The sequence below is a fragment of the Ischnura elegans genome (genome assembly GCF_921293095.1).
Source record: "Ischnura elegans chromosome 13 unlocalized genomic scaffold, ioIscEleg1.1 SUPER_13_unloc_4, whole genome shotgun sequence".
NCBI lineage: Eukaryota > Metazoa > Arthropoda > Insecta > Odonata > Coenagrionidae > Ischnura > Ischnura elegans.
Genome location: NW_025791660.1, coordinates 5717975 through 5739516, shown reverse-complemented (window position 1 = coordinate 5739516; position 21542 = coordinate 5717975). Strand labels below are relative to the sequence as shown.

The window sequence follows — 21542 nt, the reverse complement described above, 5'->3', positions numbered from 1 at the left end:
AAGGATGCCTTCACAGTTTGGCGTTGCATTTACGCCGCGGCTGGCGAGCCAATCAGAGACTATTAGAGAAATGATGACGCTATCTCCCCAGCTCGGTGCGTCGTCTCAGAAAAATTTGACCGCGTCCGATTTTCTCTGCGTGAAGGCGGCGATTTTGAATTGGTGTTTGTTTATGGGAAGCTTAGGTATACAATTATGCAGGAGTGGCTAATTTTATTAATCACTATTATTTGGAGTTTTAATTTTTGATATTTCGTATCATTTCTAAACATAAACATATCGAGTTAGAAAATAAAACTAAAAGGTCGTAATATTGCATTGGGAAGTGCCATCACTTTGAACGCAGACCTAATTACAACACGAATACATTCTTCTGCGACGGCGCAGCAAGCTAGCGAAATTACGTCATCAATCTTCAAAGACGGATTTTAATTTTTCAGTTGCCAAGCCGACACTCCTATGGAGTAATTGGGAAGCTCTGATTCCTTCATCATCATCTCGTGGTCCCATGTGTCAAACATATCTCAATAGATCACAATCAATCCGAAGGAAAAACGTTTAAAGTGATGTTTATCTATCTTATCCACTATGTTCAGTCAAGAGAATTTCAATTATTTTTGCCCAAGCGTTGACATGCCACCATCGTTCATTGGCAATCCCTTCACCTCCATTTTTTATAAGGCACTAAAGATTAGATAAGTCCGCTGTCTGTGGGTATAAAGGCCTCTTCCTGAGCCAACGGACGAGCATATCTCGTTCCAGTTGCGTCTGGGGAACTGATCCGCCATCTTGTGGTTCAAATCCTGTTATGTTAGAAGTATTTTTCCGTCGTTTTGGATTAAGATTTTTTTAAGTTTAAAAAAGGCATTGAAGGAAGAGGTTTGCTTCATGAGAGTGAAATAATTTTCTCATGTCAGTTACAAAAGTCATTTATTTTACGCTTCAGGGTCGCCTTTTCTGCATTGGGAATAGAAGAGCCGAGGAAGGAGCGAATACCGATATCTAACGGGTTGCCTTTTCTATTGGGTAAGTAATTGCAAACGAATTTAAGCTACGTTTTTTTTCGAATTATGCATATAAGCGTGATTGCCTTTTTTATATAAGAATGCCTTTAAAGTACAAGATCAAATATAATACAATCGACCAACAGAGTTTGAACGTAATTTATTGTGAGAATGGTTAGCAAATATTCCTTGTGTTATATGCTTAGAAAGTTTTTCGCCACCATGTACTACATACTTGTTCGAAGGTTTATAGACTTCATTCAATATTCCGAAATTCTATTTAAACGAAACTTTCATTTTTATATTTAAGGAGAAATAATCTTATCGCAACGTTAGTGCGTAAAATATAGCTTGTGGGAGCTAAAAACCATCTTACTCAGAGGCCATCTTTAGTCAGTTCTCATGACCTGATTATTTTTGACTTATTTTTCAGATTTTGTTTCGATTTAAACAGGCATTCTCAATTTTGGCATGCGGTCTGAGGTTTTGCTGGTTTTTTTTAATTGTGAATACTTTCAAAATTACTACTTTTAATGTCAATAATCATCGCTATCTTCATATTTTTGAGTAATAAGGACATGAGAGACTGAAAAATTAACTTTTATCATTACTTAGTAGAGGATCTGGTAAACTTCACATCACTTTCATTTATCAAGCTATGTATACAAAAATCTATTGTTCTTCGTTTGCCTCCCTAAAATCCGAAGATGGGTAAACCGACCTTCTTCTCTCAACCACGTCACGGATTATGTTCTCATTATGATATAAATAGTTATGTCAACAATTAAGTACGTACCATTAACTTTTTTGTAAGTGCCGTTTATGGGTTATCACTATTAATTGCAGTTATTTAATGATACTTGCTTACGTTTTGATTTGAGTCGTTGATCTGATGAGATGCGTTTGCAGTTCTCGGGCAATAGTTCGCTTCACTCTTTGATTGTGAGCGCAACGCTTATCAGCATTCGTATCTGGATTGACTGTGGGGATAGATGTTATCCAGTGTGTTTAGCATAGAATACATTGCTATCATCTTCATCTTGTAATCCTCAATAATCTCGCAAAAAATCGCAAACAATGCAAAGATAAATAGTAAAAGTGATATCTGCCATTTTTATCCATTTCCTCCAGTTGAAAAGATCGTTATTTTTTTCACCCAAAAGATGAATAGCAGTACTGAATATTTATAACCCGTTAACCTTCAGTTTCTATGCGTCACAAAAGAGTAAATAATCCCGTTCTATGCGGGTGTAGAGGCCTCACCCTACGCCACAGTAAGAGCAGATCTTGATCGAGTTGTTTGTGGGGAAACGATCTGTCATTTTGTCTTCACCTTTTTTCTCGGAGAAGTGTATTTCCATCAATTTGTATTGACATTTATGTATGTTTGAAAAGGCATTAAAGAAAGGTTTACTTCATACCAGAAGAATAAATTTCCCATGTAAGTAAGAGAAGTAATTTATTTTACGTGTCAAGATTGCCTTCTCTGTATTGGAGAGCCGAGGAAGGAGCGAATACAAATTTCAACTAGATTTGCCTAACCTATTGGGTGAGTGTTTGCAAACGCATCCATTTAAGTTTTCTTGGAATTATGCATAATAGCGTGATTGCCTTTTTTATATGAGAATGCCATTCAAGTACAAGATGAAATATAATACAATCGACCAAGGTAATTTTTATGGTAACGTAATTATTAAAATTAACGTAATTAAAATTTTAATCGTAACGTAATTTGAACGTAATTTATCATAAGAATGGTTAGCAAATATTTCTTGTGATATATCTATAGGAAGTTTTACGCCACCGTGTATTACATTACTTCCAAAGTTTACAGACTTATTGCGATATCCCGAAACTCTATTTAACCGAAATATTTATTTTTATATTTAAGGAGAAATAATCTTATTGCAACGTTAGTGCGGAAAAGTAGCTTGTGGGCATTCATCTTAATCAAAGGCCATCATTAGTCAGTTCTTATGAGCTGATCATTTTTGGCTTTTGTATCAGATGCATTTTTGACCCACACAGGCCTTCGAAATTTAATTCATGTAAATTTGGCAAGTGGTCTGCAAGACCATTGCGTTTTTTAATCGTGAATACTTTCAAAATTTCTATTTTTAATTTCAATAATCAAAGGACATGAGATACTTAAGAATTAAATTTTTTATTATTTATTAGATGACGCAATAAACCTCACATCACCTTCATGTATAAAGCTTTGTATAGAAAAATCAATTGTCCTTCGTTCGTCTCGCTAACACCCCAAAACGGCTAAGGCGACCTTCTTCTCTCAACTACGGCACGGATTATTTCATCATTATGTTAGAAATAACTATACCCACATATAGGTACCTTCCAACAATTTTTTTGGTCGGTACTGGTTAAAGGTTATCACTATTATATTCGGTTATTTAATAAAACTTGCTTATGTTTGTATTTATATCGTTGCTCTGATGAAGAAGCGTTTGCAGTTCTTGGGCCAATAGTTCGCATCACGTATTGATCGTGAGCACCACACCAATCAGCTTTCTTATCTGGATTACCCATGGGGTAGAGTCTAGCCTGAGTTCAGCTAAAATCCATTACCTTCATATTCATTTCGTGATCCCATATCTCTGTAATCTCGCAAAAATTGCAACCAACCCTAAAAAACGTTGAAAAATATCTATCCTTCTTATCCATTGTGTTCAGTCGAGATAATGGCAATTATTTTCACCCAAGTGATGACTGGCAATGTCGTAAATTGGCAATACCTACACCTCCATTTTTGATGGGGCACTAAAGATTAGATAAGCCCGTTCTGTGTGGGCGTAAAGGCCATTTCCTAAGTCATGAGACGAGCAGATCTCCTGCGAGTTGCATTGGAGAGATTGGAATTGATTCGCCATAATTTTTCAACACCTGTTATCTGAGAGGTATTTGTCCTTTATATTGGATTGTAGTTTGTGTAAGTTTAAAAAGGCATTAAAGAAAGGTTTGCTTCATACGAGTATAATAATTTTCCCATTTCAGTAACAGAAGTAAATAATTTTACTTTTCAGGATTGCCTTCCCTGTATTTGGGAATAGGAGAGCCGAGGAAGGAGCGAATATCAATTTCAACAAGATTGCCTAACCTATTGGGTAAGTACATGCAAACGCATTTAATCTATGCTTTTTTTATGAATTATCCATAACTGCGTGATTGATTTTTTTTAAATAAGCATGCCATTCAAGTGAAATATTTTATCTAATACAATCGAGTTTGAAATTAATACCTATGTGGTAAGAATCAATAGTAAATATTTCTCTTGTTATATACAAAAACGTTTTTTGGCCACAGTTTACCTCGTACTTATTCCATAGCTGAAAAACACTACTACAAAAATCTATTTCAAATTAAATCCACCAATTTCTTTTCCACGAGAGGTAGTCCTACCGCAAAATAATATCTACGAAATAGCTTTGTAACTACCTCGATCAGAGGCCGGCATTAGTCAGTTCTTATGAACTAATTATTTACTGCATTTGTATAAAATGCTGTCAAAATCCATACGATACTCTCATCTTACAATCGAGAATATCTAAAAGTTCATTTTTCAAACCACAAGTGATTAAATACATGCTTTAGAAAAGCCATCTGTCTCTGTAAAAATGGGGAAAATGTTCAAGATGCGGTCTCACTGATTCTTGATACATAAAACTTAATAAAATATTCAGCAAATATTGCCGGAGAAAGTAGGCGAGAAAAGTAAAATAAAGAAAAGCATGTCCTGAAAAGGCATTAGTTCCCAATTTATTGTTTAATTTTTTTAAGAGATGCAGACACAACTAAATTTTCCCAACAACTAAAACAAAACAGACCTACTGAAATAATAGTCGTCGTTAACAGCTTAAAATTCCATAACATAGAAAAACGTTGCTGTTATATGCATGAACGACTGAAATTATCTAGGCCCACACGATAAAATATTGATGAATTTTAATTTATCGCCTAGTAACGCGTTGAATACAATATGTATATAAGAGATACCTTACGGCATTTTTATATTATTCTACGTCGCTAATCGTGCGAAATACCCTTTTTCTTCCGTCCGTCTTTTCTTTTGACCATTGTTTTGCCATCAGTTCATAAACACGAATGATTTTCAAATTATGGCCATTTGATGCTATTTTTACTCATATTATAGAAGTGCTAAAAATAGAAAAATTATTCTGATACATAAATCCCTTAATGAATATTCTGAATTGATAGAATAATCTACGGAAGTGCTGAAAGTTTGGCATCCATTTTGTCATTGCTCTGGATGTTTGTCGGCCTGGTCGTAAAAAACCCATAAAAAACTTACTTGATAATCGCCTTCTGTATTTCTTCCTTTCATCTTATCTCAATGGCTTATAATGTGCTAGCTGGGATGCAATTAGCACAATCCCAAAAACCCTGAAAACAATACGCTGAGTTTGAAAGTTAAAGATACGATCTTCAGTGAGCTACGCTTCAAGGTGAGGTGATGGGAGTATAATTCTGAAAGTGGATGAGACTATTTAGAAATCTCCGTTACCATGGGGTGAGGTCAAAAGAACGCTACATTCGTTATCGTGCGTTCTCGAGGAAAGTACTCCGGAGCACCGGTCCACAGGCGATACGTTCGCCACGAGAATTTCTTTCCGAAGCGGTCAAGAGCGAAGTCAAAATGGCGGAATGAACTAAGGCAGACTAGCTGGATTATGACATGGAGGAGATTGTTTCAATTGCGACAAGAAGCGATCAAGGACATTGAATATTAGTGGTTATTGTGGAATATTATTAGAATAAACTCTATTTGGAATATCGTGGTTCCACAAAGTAAAACAAGAAATTTTGGGCTACATTTCTCACGCTTACCCCCGCATACCTCTTCCTTTATAAACCCATTACGTTACTAAGGAGAAATGTGGGTGATCTACAGTTTAATAACTTGTAATATTTCATTTATTATGACTAGCGACTATTATAAAACTTTAATACATTCTATTTAATTCATATATCTTCTTTTCTTCAAATTTTACTTCGTGGCATGGGATGATGTGTCTAAATATGTTCTTACAATCGTTTCTACTGCTGCATTTCCCTTTAAATATTTTTTGTGGCCTTCTGTGCGTAAGGGATGCTTCCAGGGGCATTTGAGTTTATTTTGTAGGAGATTGGAGAATGTCTATGGATAGATAGTGCTTGCTATATATTCATTTAAATCACAGTTAAATTAATACCCTACCTGTGAATGCCAGTGTCTTCTTATAATTAGGATTATGGTCAACATACGACAATTATTGTACCAAAATATTCTCTTTAATATTAATGATATTTTATGATTGATAATCAAACCAAAACAAAAGCAATGATAACCATATTATAAATCTCGTCTTTTTTTAAGAATCAGGGGGAAACGTGCACCTGTACTCCTTCCCGAAATCTGGGTATACACTTTCGTTGTCTGAGTATTGTGCAACTGAGGAAATTTTATTCTTTAAAAGGAAACAGAATTGTTTTTTTTTCTAATTTTCAAGTAAAAATATTCAACGTTTAATAAGTGAAAGATAGTAAATTTTAGCTCCAGTATGATATATGCAATATGAGGCTGCATCTAAAATCTGTATAGGCTTCTTTTTTACTGAAGAGTCAGGGAGAGATAATAAGTGGACGGGAGGAGTCCGTAAGGAAGATAAGCAGGGGTGGTGTGGGGTGATTGGGGCTCTCGGCTGGGGCTCAAGATCTTATCTTTTATTTCCTTACCTGAGGAGCCCTGGATTGGAATATTTAGGAAATCCTTAGCTAAGAAATGGATTTTGACAGGGTTCTGCTTCTCAATAACCGGATATAAGTTTATGAAAAACAACAATTTCATAAGATCAAGTTCTGTGAAAGGTGGGGATATCACAGCTTATAAAATTTCATAATGTTGTAGGGCCGGTTTTCTTTAACTTCCGATGTGTTATGAACAAAAGACGAAGTGATTAATTAGAAATTATTCCATTGCTAAATATTGAGCACACTCGTGGTATTCTTTAGACATAATTGTCTCAGTGATTGAGGGATTGGTCGTGCCTGTAGACACGATTTGCTACGCCTTTTTCATTGAATGTTTCCTCCAATGACTTCCATTAATTTTGGCTTTGTCCTGAAGCTCTTCACCCTCTTGAAAATGCTTCTATCCTAGCCACGTCTTCACTTTAGCGTAAAGATGGAATGAAGGATGGATGGAAGAAGATAAGAGGATCACCAATTATGCATGACAAATAATATCTTAACACATTTAAAACACACAAAAAATTGTGTTAAAATGAGCTATTGTCCATTTTCAACATATTTAAAGGTTGCGCAGTCGATTCGGTAGTCCTATGGTTAAGTAAAGTTACAGAATATAAGTGATGGTGTGTATGGGGAAGGCAATAGAGAACTAAGGTAATTTACATTTTTTAGAGGAGATAAAGAAGTGAGGAGGTAACCTGGACTTCGCTTGATTTGACAATAGAGAAATTGCACTATAATTGCCGTCCAGAAAGTAACAAAGCAAATATTTATAATTTTTAATGTATTTCCATCCATGCCGGCATCCGCTATTAAGTTGTTACTTAGGAACATTTTTCTATTTGAATACAAGAGGGCAGCACTTTTCCACAACAATTCAATGCGTATGATGCGTTTCGGCTCACAGAGTCATCATCTGGTACAAGAATTGTTCATTAAATACTGTGGAAAAGTGTTACCATCTACAATTTAAATATTTCGAATTTCCACCATGTAGCACCTGCATCTGTTGATTTTCATCTATTGTTCTTATATCTTTTTTCTATTGTTTTTAGCAGCCTATTTTCCCATCTTATCATGTCACAATAGATTTTCGAGCATATCATCTCTATTTTCATCCTAACCTCACTTCCCTCATTATAATAGGTTCCGTAATAAAGGATCGGTATTCCTGCTTGGTAGAAAACTGTCCCGACATTTTCATCATAGCTATATCTATTTTGGACACCAGCACAGTTATTATTTCCTCATAAAAACGATGGTTTTGTGTGATTGAATTAAAAAAATGCCATTGCAGAGCATTTTTCGTTTTAATTTACGTTGCATAGTAAGCGAGATATTTTTTCTCAAGTCACGCTTATGATTTAGTTGTTATGTTCCCACTCTCCTATTGACAACTTTTAAGGTAATAATTTGATATTCATTCTTTATCTTTGCAGTCAACATTTCATCCTTTCGTAGCAACACTGTAATCGTGTGTTACTCTTCGCTGACCATTTCCACCACGCCTGGTTCCCATTGGAAACTCCCTGTATTTCTGAATCCAACATTTATTAAGTAAGAATTTCATTCTTTCGAAATAATGGCAAGCAACATTTCTACTAGCGGCGCTGAGCAATTTGTTGAGGAGAGGCTTCTAATTGGATTGTTTACTGGTCCATTGCTTCAGCATAAAGAGCTGCTGGACATGTTGGAAGATGTCGATGTTCGTTATCCACGGCAAAGAACACTCTTGCATGTTGGTGTGGGACTTGGAAAAACTGACTGGGTGCAGGAGTTATTGGCGAGAGGGGCCGACACAGACATAACAGATGACAGTCAACATAATGCATTGTTTTCGGCTGAGGAGATGGTGCGGCAGTTCCCTGATGATGTAGAACGCTCAAAAGTGCTGCAGTTGGTGACGTTGGTTCACAGGAGAGACCAAATTATTATGCGTCGTCTCGAAGCATCTTCGAGTAGGAGCACTGATCATGCGACCCCCGTGGCTAGCCCAGAATGTGATATTATATCTCTCAAGTCCTCCGTGGACTCATTGAGGCGAGAGATGAAATCTCTTGTGCGACAGTTGAGCTCATCCTTGGAGGAACTCAAGCATCAAGTGTGTGGACGCGATGCACTGTTGCGTTGTCTGGAAGAAGCAGTGACGTCAACAGCGGAGGATGTGACGTGTATCAAGTGCGGTCTTATTGGGGAGGCATCTTTAAGTCAACCTACATCTGATCCAGCCAGAGCAAGGCAGGAGTGTGTGGACGCCATGATGCGTAGGACTAGAATAGTGTATGGAAGTGGAGTTGATGAAATGCGTAAGGTGTATGAGAGACTGTATGATGGAGATGAATTTACTGCTTGCATAATTAAATATTTGTGTGGGGATGATCGGGTGAAGGTGCTGGTGGACATGGAATCTGATCACATTGGAAGGATGAAGGAGAAGTTTGTGCGATTGGATGGGACTCAGATGAATGGGAGTGAAAGGAAATCATTTTGTGATTTTGAGAGTGAGACTGTATATTTGGGTGCAAAGGATTGTTCTGGTGTTTGGGAGGAATTCGTATGTGCTGAGTTAGCTTGGGCCCTCTCACAATTATCCCTAAAATTAGTTTTTGATAATGAGGGGAGGCCATATAGCAAGGGAGATGTGGAACAAGAGCGTGAGTGGACGAGGGCTATAAAGGAGGCGGAGGAGAGGAGGAAGAGGGGAGAGGGATTACATGGATGGAGAATCAGATGTGCATTGGATGTAAAGACACTGAGGGCAAAGGTATGTTTGCTGGCAGCAGCTGTCCCTTGGATTATCGCTTACTATGGATCCAGAAAAGGAAGAGCTAGACTGCAGAAGAATTACCATCTCCTCCTCTCTCTCTATTCTAACAATGTGATGGGAACACTCCTAGCCAGTGCAAAGGTGGGTCCTATGTCTATTTCTTACGGTTTTTTCTTTACATCATGGTCCTCACTAAAACATTGAAATCATTATCTGAAGCTGTTTTAGCCAATAAATCAGTAATTAATAAATGTAAATGCAAAGTTTTGAATAGTTGAAATATTTGTTCGTAATTTAATTTTCCATGATTTCCCAAAAGTGGGCAACTCATTGGTTGGCATGTAGAGGTGAAATGAAGCTTCTGGTACATTGGTTGGCATGTCGAGGTGAAATGAAACTTCTGGTACATTGGAGTTCATTCTCTCATGTGTTCTATGAGTAGTTTGATTTAATGAGTGTCGGGTTTTTTAGTATTAGAATATTTAAATGCAATTCATTGTAGGCATACATTCTACTTCTCAATATTCCAAGATGAAAATTTCTTGTTAAAAGGTAACATGTTTTTAAGATCTTATATGTCATAAGTTTAAGAAAGTGGCTTCAAAACTAACAAACTCTAATCTAATGGATAAATATCGAAATTAAAGATAAAATAATATAAGGAAATTGAAGAGTCCCTATATTCAAATCTATGATATATCAATCTAGTGATTTTTATTTGAATTCCAAACAATAGTGAAAGTCTTCCAATATTTTTCACTCATAAAATGAATGATTCTTGTAGAACATGGGTTTGTTCGAGGATGTTAAATAATTGTTGCTTATGGATACTGCCATTACATTTTTGTAAATGGAAGTAATATTTTATCTCACTATGAATATTGACCCAATTTTGACATTGCAATTTGTTTGTGATTGCACTACTTTTTAACCCATTAATTTATATTTTCTGTTTCAGAGATGAATTTGGCCTGATTTACATAGGAGATTTTGATGGAGTCAGTCCTGAAGATGAACATCCCGTTCACAATCATTTATTTTCTTTAAGCCTCTCAGTTTTTTATTGGGTTAACTGCATTACTTGTGTATTTAGTGCAATCGTAACACCTATTTTATGATTATACTCAGACATTTATGTTGATTTCATGATTGCTACATGGCACTTTTTCATATGGTAGGTAATCACATTTTGAGATGCTTGATGTTTTAATCTTCTGGACACATAATTTAATCAGTCTTTTCCTAGTCATGCCTTTGGGATATTTGTATTTTTGATAATATATCATATTGCATCGCATTTGCGCTGTTAGTAAATGGAAGGAATGGACCATTTTAGCTTACCAATGTAATGCTACAATTTATCTGAAAGCCATTGTGCACATAAATCTATTTGGAACATATACAGCTCTTTCCAGATTTATAATCATATTTTGCCGGATGTACTCATGTTTGTGTAGCCCTTTGATAAACATTAGTTTGTTTTGGTTCATTGCTCTGACCTTGTTTGGCCTCATTCACTTGTGAGACATTTCCCTGTAGTTTGCAATTATAATGATGTAGGCATAACATTGTGTAGTAGGCAAAACACTATATTCGTCAAAGATTATTAATTTCAAAGATATGCTATACAATTTAAATGTGATGTAGAATATCAATTTAAAATCTTGTCATATTTTACATACAATATTTAAGATGTTTTTTTTTCATTTTTACTATTTGGAAGGCATTTATGAAATGTCGTAATTAAGTAATTAGGTTCTTAAATTCATTTTCCTACATGTTTGTGACCTTAGTCCATTTATATTCTTGCTGTTCTTTTTCAAACTTTCACTGACGTTAGAGAGGATCATTGCAATCATTCATTCACGTATATATTTCCAACATTCACATATCCTTTGTATGGTATTCAGTTGACTGGAAATGTGCATTTGCTTATTTATAAGCAAACAGTAAATATCTCGTAATCCTCAAGATTGCTGCTTGGTTTTCAAGGATTTAAGTGAATATAATGGTTAAACATGTTACCAGTTCTCTTTATAAGAAATATAGCTATTCCTATTTCATGGCTTTGTGAGGCCTCCTTTCTTTGAGTTTCATCGTATGTCTAGGGCATATTTTTTTAAATGGCTCTTTTTTGGTCCAATCTCCATTTGGTAAATGGGTTTGGTTTTTTTTATTACTTTTTATATTTCACAATTTTACTTTTTCTATTTTTTGCATTAGTATTTGTTGCTCATTCGTGTCAGTAATTATATAATTTGGTGTTATTTTATTGTCTCTCTGCTACCTGGTGACAACAGAAATGTGGTTGTTATGATGTGTAGTTTTTTCCAAAAGAAAATCCATTAACAACGATTGATTTTTTCTAAGGTATTTCTGAATTGATAATTTTACCTGTGCTACACCACCCTAGTTGGTAAGGCAAGATTAACCATCCAGATTTTGTAAATATGTTCCATTAGATATAAATATAATATATTTATTTCGTTAACTAATCTGCAGTACTTTCATTATATGTGGATTTAAAAAAATATTTTATAATCATATCTGATGGTAAATAATTTACATGTAAATTGCTTTATGATTATTACTTGTAATTGATAATCTAGGATAATGAATGCATATCTATGAGAAAAACAATGCATTTCTGAATAATACTCTTTTGAATTTTTCTCAGTTGGCTTATCTCTTAAGAGGAATTGCAAGATATCCTCACTTAAGGTATTGCTTGTTCTCATTTATTTTGCATTATTTTTCATCACATTTATTTTTCTTTTTAAAAATGTCATGACACTATGAGGAAGTAATGTATTTATTTTTTTCAATAATCAAATGGATTATCATGTAGTTGTGAATGCATGCATATTGTTTCTATAATTAAATTACTTATGTGGTATCACACTATATTCTGTACGATGCCATTCAAGGCACATTTGTAGAAATAGCATTTTATTGAATGTGATATGATTAAACCAGTTTTTTTATTTTTGCTGCAAACTGTTATGGACCTTTTTTAATATTGCATTTCATGCTCCACACAGATAAAATAAATTTTGTAATGCTCAAAGTTTCAGTGATTTGTTTTGGTTTGAAATGAGTATATCCCGTAAGGTGTATCAGATTCAATGATGACAAATTTTGTAAGAATGTGCAGAAGGACCTCCTGATGTTCACCTCGTATTTGCCATGCTTTTTAGTGCTGTGCTCCATAACCCACCTTATCCTTAAAAAATTTAAGTATAATCGCTAATCAAAGGTAGATATTATTATATTTTTTACATTTTGTAATGCTTAAGATATGAATCCATTTTAAGAGTAAAAGTAATAATTACCCGGCTCAACCCGCAGTTATTGTAACTACATTGCATTTACTACCAATCATGAGTTAATAAACTAGGACCTCCTTTCCCTACGAATTTTAATGTGGTATTTTGAATTTGCATTATCATTTATGTACAGACCTTTTATCTATTTACTACACTTCCCAATGACTCGAGGCAGTGGAAAAGTATTTTTGTCTGCTGAAACGTTTCCCTTTTGCCCAATGTAAGCACAGAACATGTATTGCTGTCTACAGTGACATTCGAGTTATCATTCCATCAAACAATACTGACCTACAGCTTCATCAAATGCTTGTTTTCACGTTTCCCTCGGTTTTATACCGATGTTTTCACTAAATTATATCGGGCACTCACCCTATCTATTTTCACGCATGGTGCCAGTGTCAAAAATTCTTTTTCTTTCAAAACAATAAATAGTATGCACGATATAAAGAAGTGATTGAAAAACATACGATTATTAGAGGGTTCAGGGATAACCCTAAGAAATTCCAGAATAACACTTGCTTCCTAGCCTAACTTTCGATCAAAGTCGTTTACCATCGCCTGGTTGAATCCTTAAGTCGTCTGAAGAACATAATCACCTAAGTTTAAAGCCAAATCCAAACGTCTTGTTTTTAAAGAACATTTTTGCACTGAGGCGAAGTGAGGTATCATTTGCTCATCAATAAACAAATAATGCGCAAGTATTCCGAATATTAAAAATTTATAATTCAAGTCGTCAAATATAGGCAATAATTAACAAATCTCTCATTGTCGTCCAGAGAGGAATTGTTTGAAAACTTCATTTTTTCAATAATATAAATATGCTTTGGCTCAATGATTTCCTAACACAATCCACGCCTTATCGTCTTCTTTCGACCAATATCTTGTTTTGGAAGTCAGTGATAACCTAAAACATTAAAAAAATGGAACTTTTCTGGTATCTATTATTGACAGACGCAAAATATGCCTATTGTCGTCAATAGAATATTTATTTGAGAAATACGTAATTTTTCTCATACAAAATCATTAAAAGACCACGTGAAAATTTTAAATAGAAGAGTATCAGCTCAATTCTTTTTTTATTTTTTCCACAAATACCACCGAAAGAATTAGGAGAAAATATTAATGCAACATTTTAGGTCTTCCTCTACTTAGGACGCAACTCCGCTTTTTGAATATGAATTAAATAAAAAGTACTGATACCTTTTATTGGGTGTTTCGAAAGAGAACCGCCATGATGCACTACACCAGATGTCTCGTCCTGTATTTCAAAGGCTCCGTCTATATTTACGTCACCAACCTCATTTTCAAAATTTATATGAGTGTACGAATTTTGTGTTCCATTGCACCAATATGCATTAATGTATTTCATAAATAGACATTAATTTTTGTTATTCGATCTGCATCGATAAAATTAATGTCAATTAAACATGCGAAATAAATGTTCTTCTGAGCAAATAACATGTTTTTCTGAGCAAATATTCGTTATGACTTAATTTCTTTCAAACCGTAATGCGTATATTTTATATTTTGGATAGATTAAATAATGCAACATCTTACTGGAAAAATAACATCTAAGAATTTTAGTTATCAAATATTACGATTTATGCCAAATACGTGGCATAAAAAAGGCGAAGATGATCCTGCGTAATCATACTTTGACAGAAAAAACTGCATATTTCTACGAGACGGCAATAGAAGGTAATGCGGGTTGCACGACTGTCTATATATACCGAATAGGGCCAAGGTTGCGAAAACGCAACATAATTTTCCAGATCCGATTTTCGCTTAATGATGACTTTCCGAAGTATAAGCTGTAACATCTATTAATTGAAATTTTGACGTTTAGGTATATGGACGAATAGAAAACTTGATGAAGGAAATAGCTACTCTTAGGAAAACATATTTATCTTACGTATCAGGTGACATATTAATAGACACATTTTGAGTGTTTTTTAAAAAATATGGAAATACTTATGAAATGTCATTAATATCTTTCTAAATCAGTTCTACCTTATATTTATCGAAAATAGTGAGTTCTATATAAATAAAATTCAATTGAAACACTTTTTTGCATTTATTAATAACGTTGCGTTTTCTCAACTTTGGACGTGAATTTATACCTAGTTAGCGGCCATAGGCACATCGCAATGCACAATTGCTTTAATTTGTACGAAAACTTGGGCGAGAAAAAAAATATCGGTAAGATCACTGCCACGTTTGCTCACAAATATAGTAAAGACAATCGCGTGGTCAACTCAAAGGTTGTTTTGGCGCTTTTACTTCGCAGTCCTGGAGATTTTCCGCGTTGAAACATTACCTTCGATGAAGTATGGATTCATCACTATACTACATAGATAAAGTAACGGGTGAAAAAAGGGATTTTTTAAATTAAGGCTCCAAAGCAGGCGAAGAGTGTGATATGGGCCGGTCAGGTCATGTCAACGATGTTTTGGATGCATATGGAATAATCTACATCGAATACGTGGAAAAAGTAAAAACGGTAACAGGGGAGTTTTATGATCGTTATTCGCAGTGGCGCAGCGAGGGGGGGTTCTGGGGATAACCCCCCTCCCAGAGCTCAGAGAAATTTGTAAGTTTAATCCATTTTACTTAAATGGATCGGTATTAATTATAGAATATTGTTAGGGTTAATCAAAAATCCCTCAGAAAGCCGTAAAACTCGCAATTTTGAACCATTATTCTTAAAATTTTCTGGAGTGCCCACACAACTCCTGCTTACCCTGGTGGGTATGTGGGTGGGTATACCCCACACCCCTAAGTATTAGTTGTGTATAAATACCCCCCCTAGCCTTAATTCTTAGCTGCGCCCCTGCAACACATAACATCGTTGTAACAGCATAAATCGTAGCTTTGTTTCCTAACAATCGTGATCTCAATCATATATATCCATCCATGAAAGGTACTGTGTCTGACTTAAAGGAGAGATTTCACTGATATAAAAGTGGATTGCACCTTTTATTACGGATAATATAGAAAATTCTTATCTATTATAGATATATCATTCGAGTCCGTGCGTGGCAAGGTCTACTGAGGTCTTTTTTTAATATTACTTAAAAATATCAAAGTCCAAAAATGAACTTAGTAGGGGACAAAAATAATGTTCCACATTCAAGAGTTCAATTGCTTCTAAAGATCATGAATCGCGTTTTAAACAAGAGTCTTGGAGATCCATCAACGCTAGTCATTCAATGTCACTTGGAAGATTCAATGTCACCAGCGGGCGTCCATATCTCCATAGTGTCCCCGTGTCCCGTTTGTATGAAGCGGTACGAAGGTTTTAAACAGTACACTGACAAATTCATATGCAGCGATAAAGTTGTATCACATACGCCCAAATTTCCTAAAAACTCGTGATTTAATATATGACACAGTAGTCATTTCGTTTCTGGATACTCTGGATAAAAAAATTCATATCCGGTGTGGGACTATTTTCTTTTGCGGATGGGGCCATAGCCACCGAGAAAGAGAGCCCGCGGAAGGATCGTCCAGGATCGCCGTTGGAGATTACGTGGCTTACGTTGTTTCACCACATTCCTTAGATTTTTGTGGTTAAGTTGGTGAAAATTAGAGTTTTTGTGAATAGTGAAGTTTCCGTTATTCTTTAATTTCATTCGGTGGGCTTCAGAAACTTGTTTGTGAGGCATTTTTGTTAAATATGCCTTTCTCGTGTGTGGTGCCGGTATGCGAAGGAAACCCCTTCAGGACTAGACCCAAAGTTCAAGTTTTTACCTTTCCTATAGATCTTCATGGATTGAAGAAGTGTATTTTGGCGATAAGAAGAGACAATTTCACCCCTACGTAAAACATTAAGGTATGTACCCTTTCTCCCTGAAATTCTTTGGACGTAATTTCTAGTTAAAAGTGGCTTCATGATGTTGATGTACAGGACAAAGTGGTGTTTTAAAATATTGTAGCAGCAATTCATTTGGAAATTCTTGCATTTTAGTTTTGTGTTCGTTGTATTCTGTCGTTCGGATCTGTCGTGCAACAATTGCTCTAGGAAAAATGTTCTTAATTATAATATATGTATTACTAGTATATTTTATAACTTTCATTTATAAATATATAATGTATTAATATTTTTACTTAAAATCTTTTCTTTTTTAAGAAGAAGAAAAATCCAAAGAAAAGTTTCTAAAATGTTTACGGCCTAAAATGGACAGGTTTCCTAATTTTGAAACTTTAAGAATGTTAAACACGAGACTAATAAGACTGTAGTTTCCTGTCTTATGTAATCTGCTTGTTACCTACAAGAGACAATTTCTTGCTACAATGAAATTTTTATACTTCAGCACTACAGTAGCAGTGCAGGAGAGCATGTCAGTCCCTGAAAAAGATGTGGAGGTGGCTATTAGAAACTCACTAAGGCACGCCAAGTGACAGCAACAACACGGTTGCAGGGGGAGAAGAAAATTAAGTACATAATACTTATGTAGTTTCTTGTGTTGTATTATTTCACCAAAGAAGCCCAATAAATGTTGTGTATGGAATTGAAGCCTAATTTATTTAAATTCTTGTCTGGACCTATTATTTAGATACTATTATCGAACGAAATTCAGTCCTAACCTAAACGTGTCTTAAAGGTGTCCGTGTGCTGTGTGGGAAGTACCTTGTAGACGTTTATTTTTTTATGAGTAAGTGATGTTTTACTTCGAATTAATTACATGCTATTCTTAATTTCCACTGTTTAACTTGAGAATCCCCTATTTATCATTTAAAAATCTGGTATTGAATGGTTGGTTAGTTTTCAGTTTAACAATGTTTAAAGGATTATAATGTTATATTTTGGACAGCATTCACTCCATTTTTATTTATGCCTTTGTATGCATGTGGGTTCCTAGAGGAAGTGTGGTAAGGGAAATGGTCTGTTGGAATAATTTTTATGAGTGTTTCTTTATGACCTGAGATGAAATGAGGAAGAAAATGGGTAGTATTACTCCACCTATTTTGGATGAGGCATTCCTAGGTCTTCTTTCATACAGTTTGTATGCAATTCTTATTCAGCCCGTATACAGCCCATGTACAATTCTTATGCTGCCCATGTTTAATTCTTATACAGCCCATGTACAACTCTAATACAGCGTGTATGTAATTTGTGTAAAAATGCATATTTTTATACAAATTGTATATGTACACTCATTTTTGTATATAACTTGTATACAGACTGTATAACATCTGTATAGAGATTTTATACAATTTTATACAGGTTTTATACAATTTTTTCATAGGGTAGGTCTTCTTTCATACAATCCGTATGCAATTCTTATTCAGCCCGTATACAATTGTATACAGCCCATATACAATTCTTATACAGCCTGTATATAATTTGTATAAAATGTATATTTTTATACAAATTGTATAAAACTATATACTCATTTTTGTATATAACGTATACAGACTGTATAAAATCTGTATAGAGATTTTATACAATCTGTATAGAGACTGTACACAACTTGTATATAATTCTATACAGAATGTATACAAAATTTTTATACAATTTTATACAGGTTTTATACAATTTTTTCATAGGGGAACGAGAACCCTCGTGACGTCACCAACTCATGAAAGACTGGCAGTAACCTTCAGGTTTTCTTACTTTTCGCATGCAAGAAAATGGCTTGATAGAGAAGATTTTTATTCGTTTGAGTTCATCTCCACTAATATAGTTATAAGATCAAGTCAGTCTTGGATTAGTCCCATAGTCGCAAAATTGTGTATATCTCTGCCTAAAAACTCTCCCAAATGTTAAGCAGACGACTCAATCGCTCGTGCGCGTGGATTTCGTAGGCAATGTAATTCATTGGTGAAAGTGGCCGTTAGACAATGTCCCTCGTGGCTTTCCTCATTGGTCCCAGCGAAGTAATAGAGCTCCGTGCATTTTGGACTTCTTTCCTTCTTGCAATTCTAATCCACTGCGCTTCCATTCTGCCAATCTCATCCAAGCATAATCTCTCATCCCTGGAACCTCTCTGCAAGGTTTTTGCAGTAATACGTAAAAATATATTGTCTCACTTTCGCAACGTGTCAACAAATAAACTCTCCTCCCTCTTAATCCATAATCTACATCTACGAACTACCCCATAATCCCCTAAAAAAGGCGTGTGGACGGGGGTGCTAGGACAACAGCCATCTACATATAAATAGCAAATGCTCAAACAAGATTAAGACTAGCATAGGGTAATAATTGACAATATGCGTATGTTTAATTATTAACTACACGAAATTGAGATGTGAAACTATATAAAATATTTATCAGCTGTGGATTCCAAATTATTCTGCACGATTAAAAAAATTTAAATAAGTACAATTTAAATTCCAATATATTTAAAATATGAATACAATTATTTGCGAATATTGTACAATTTTACGATGACGGTGGAGAGGAATCTCCAGTGATGATCTTGGACGCAAAGATCCAATTAGTGGCTGGTTATTCAGGGCATAAGCTGGTGACAATGGTCTCCTTTCAAATCTTTGAGTACTGTCTGCGATATTCTCTTATTCCTTATTTAGAAATTCTTCGGAAAACATGAATTCATTGATAACAAGTAAGGACCCAGTGATTAAGGCTAATTTCTTCTTGCTTGGCCTTTGGCGAGGGCATCACTTATTGGCAACCTGAGTGAGTTTAAGCTTAGTTTTTGCGTGCCAAGAGATAGGAATTCAAAAGCAGTAGATGCGTCACTCGAATCCCTAATCTCTTGAACCTTTTTAAAGTTTTATGATCATAGGGATAGTACGACATGAGTTGGTCGTCACGAAATTTATTAAATGATGAGAAAGGTTTCTTGCCGTCTTGAAAAATAAGCATTCTAGGGAAAATGTCAATCCTGACGATTTTTTTTTCGATTTTATATGCTCCATGTAAGTAAATCTGTAGACCATATTAAATCTTTCGATCAAAAAGTCTTCCCGAAGCATGTTGAGGATGACCTTCTTTCGCCTGCAGCTGAAAGATTGCCGCCATGGGTGGAGAACTTCATTCTTAAAATAAAAGTAACCTGAGGTTTAATTTCACGAGGTAAAGAGTTATTTTTAGGGGTATTTTCAACTAATAATCACTAATATCGTAAACAATACAAAAATATCCCCTCCGAGAGTCCCTAGCAACACAAAAAAACATCGATAATTTTTTCAATGCCTTTTTAGTAAAGGATGATTAGCATTAATGAATTAGTGGAGAAATGTTGAGAATAGAAAATAGAAACATTATTAATAACACTACCAACAAAATTAAGAGAAAATTACCTCGTAAAAAGTGTAAGAACTTTCGGAGGACGCCGGTGACAGAAAGTGGAAAGGGAAAGAAAATTTTTTCAATGCCTTTTTAGTAAAGGATGATTAGCATTAATGAATTAGTGGAGAAATGTTGAGAATAGAAAATAGAAACATTATTAATAACACTACCAACAAAATTAAGAGAAAATTACCTCGTAAAAAGTGTAAGAACTTTCGGAGGACGCCGGTGACAGAGAGTGGCGCCGACTCTATGGGACCTTAAGTTGCCCGAGCCCTCTCGAAAGTTCGTTACGGGTGTGAGGAGAAAATGTGTCAGGCTTGTCGATTTTTGTTATCAGGATTCTTATGTTGATCATACGACTCTTCCAAAATGCTTACAAGACTTATAACTCACCACTTGTAAAATTTCCCTGGGCAAAACCCCCGGATTGGACTCCTCCTATATCTTATGTGTGTCGGCATCCTTGGTGACAGAGGAAAGCTTGAAACCAGAACTGACGCAAAATGCAAATGCCTGAAGATCTGCTTCCGACGTTAGTGAAGATTCGAGACCGCTAAGCAAAGGAAAAGCGAAGAACGGATATTTCAAGGTTGAGGCTGCCGAGCGCAGTCGGTAGCCATCTATAGATGACACTCGGTTTCAAGGTGATATACGTCAGTGCTTCAACTTGCAAAGGATATTTTTTCCATCATTTCCTGAAAGCGGCCTTTGCAAAGAGAGATATTGATAGTTATTCCCAGTAAGTGAAAAAAGACAGGTGAAGGCAGAGTGAATGTGGTGGGGAGATAAGATATCAGGAATGGAGAGATATCCGTATTCACGACCTCAACGCTTCTCCATTTACCTTTGGACGCTGAGTTTAGCCAATTTAGCCAACTATTTCAACTCTCTTGCAAGAGAGTTGAAATAGTTGCAGTGCGGTGGGAATTTGGAAGATGGGCTAGAATATAACTTCCTCAATGACTTGAATGACTTTATATCGTCCAAAAATGAAATAGGAAATTCAAAAAGTATATCCTGTTTGCGTCAGAGATACGTGCTTTAATTTTCTCAAATATAGTCAAGATCTGATTGCGGAAGAATGTATTCTCCACTCTTTTAATTGCAACGCAGTAAAAGAATTCTCCCATCATTCATGGTTCGAATAAAAAAACACGCTTGATCGCCTCATGGGTAAAATATTTACGGACATTCACGCTCGAAAATTTTCGGTGTATTTCAAAATCGACAAAATCATGGGGTAGTTTTTTCCATTTCTTAAACCTGCATTCATGGTAATATTTCCGAAGAACGTTGGTCTACGTTTAATCCCACGCTTAGTTTCCATTAAGATTATTTAATGGCTTTTTTGCATGCCTGTAAGCTGGAATTAAGTCACATTAGATTAGTAAAGAAATAGTGATATTCTAAGATCACAA

At 35.2% G+C, this 21542-nt stretch overlaps 2 protein-coding genes and 1 long non-coding RNA gene across 3 annotated transcripts in view; 2 read left to right on the top strand and 1 right to left on the bottom strand.

Annotated features, from left to right (window-relative positions):
* The window catches only part of LOC124173173, a 386795-nt gene that overhangs the window by 204375 nt on the left and 160878 nt on the right, over positions 1–21542 (bottom strand). The gene's annotated exons all lie outside the window — the stretch shown is intronic.
* LOC124173175 overlaps positions 1–21542 on the top strand; it is a 144316-nt gene that overhangs the window by 83402 nt on the left and 39372 nt on the right. The gene's annotated exons all lie outside the window — the stretch shown is intronic.
* On the top strand, positions 9583–12305 carry LOC124173187. The gene is made up of 2 exons (XR_006868427.1): positions 9583–9678; positions 10496–12305. It is a non-coding gene; the product is annotated as an uncharacterized LOC124173187 (long non-coding RNA).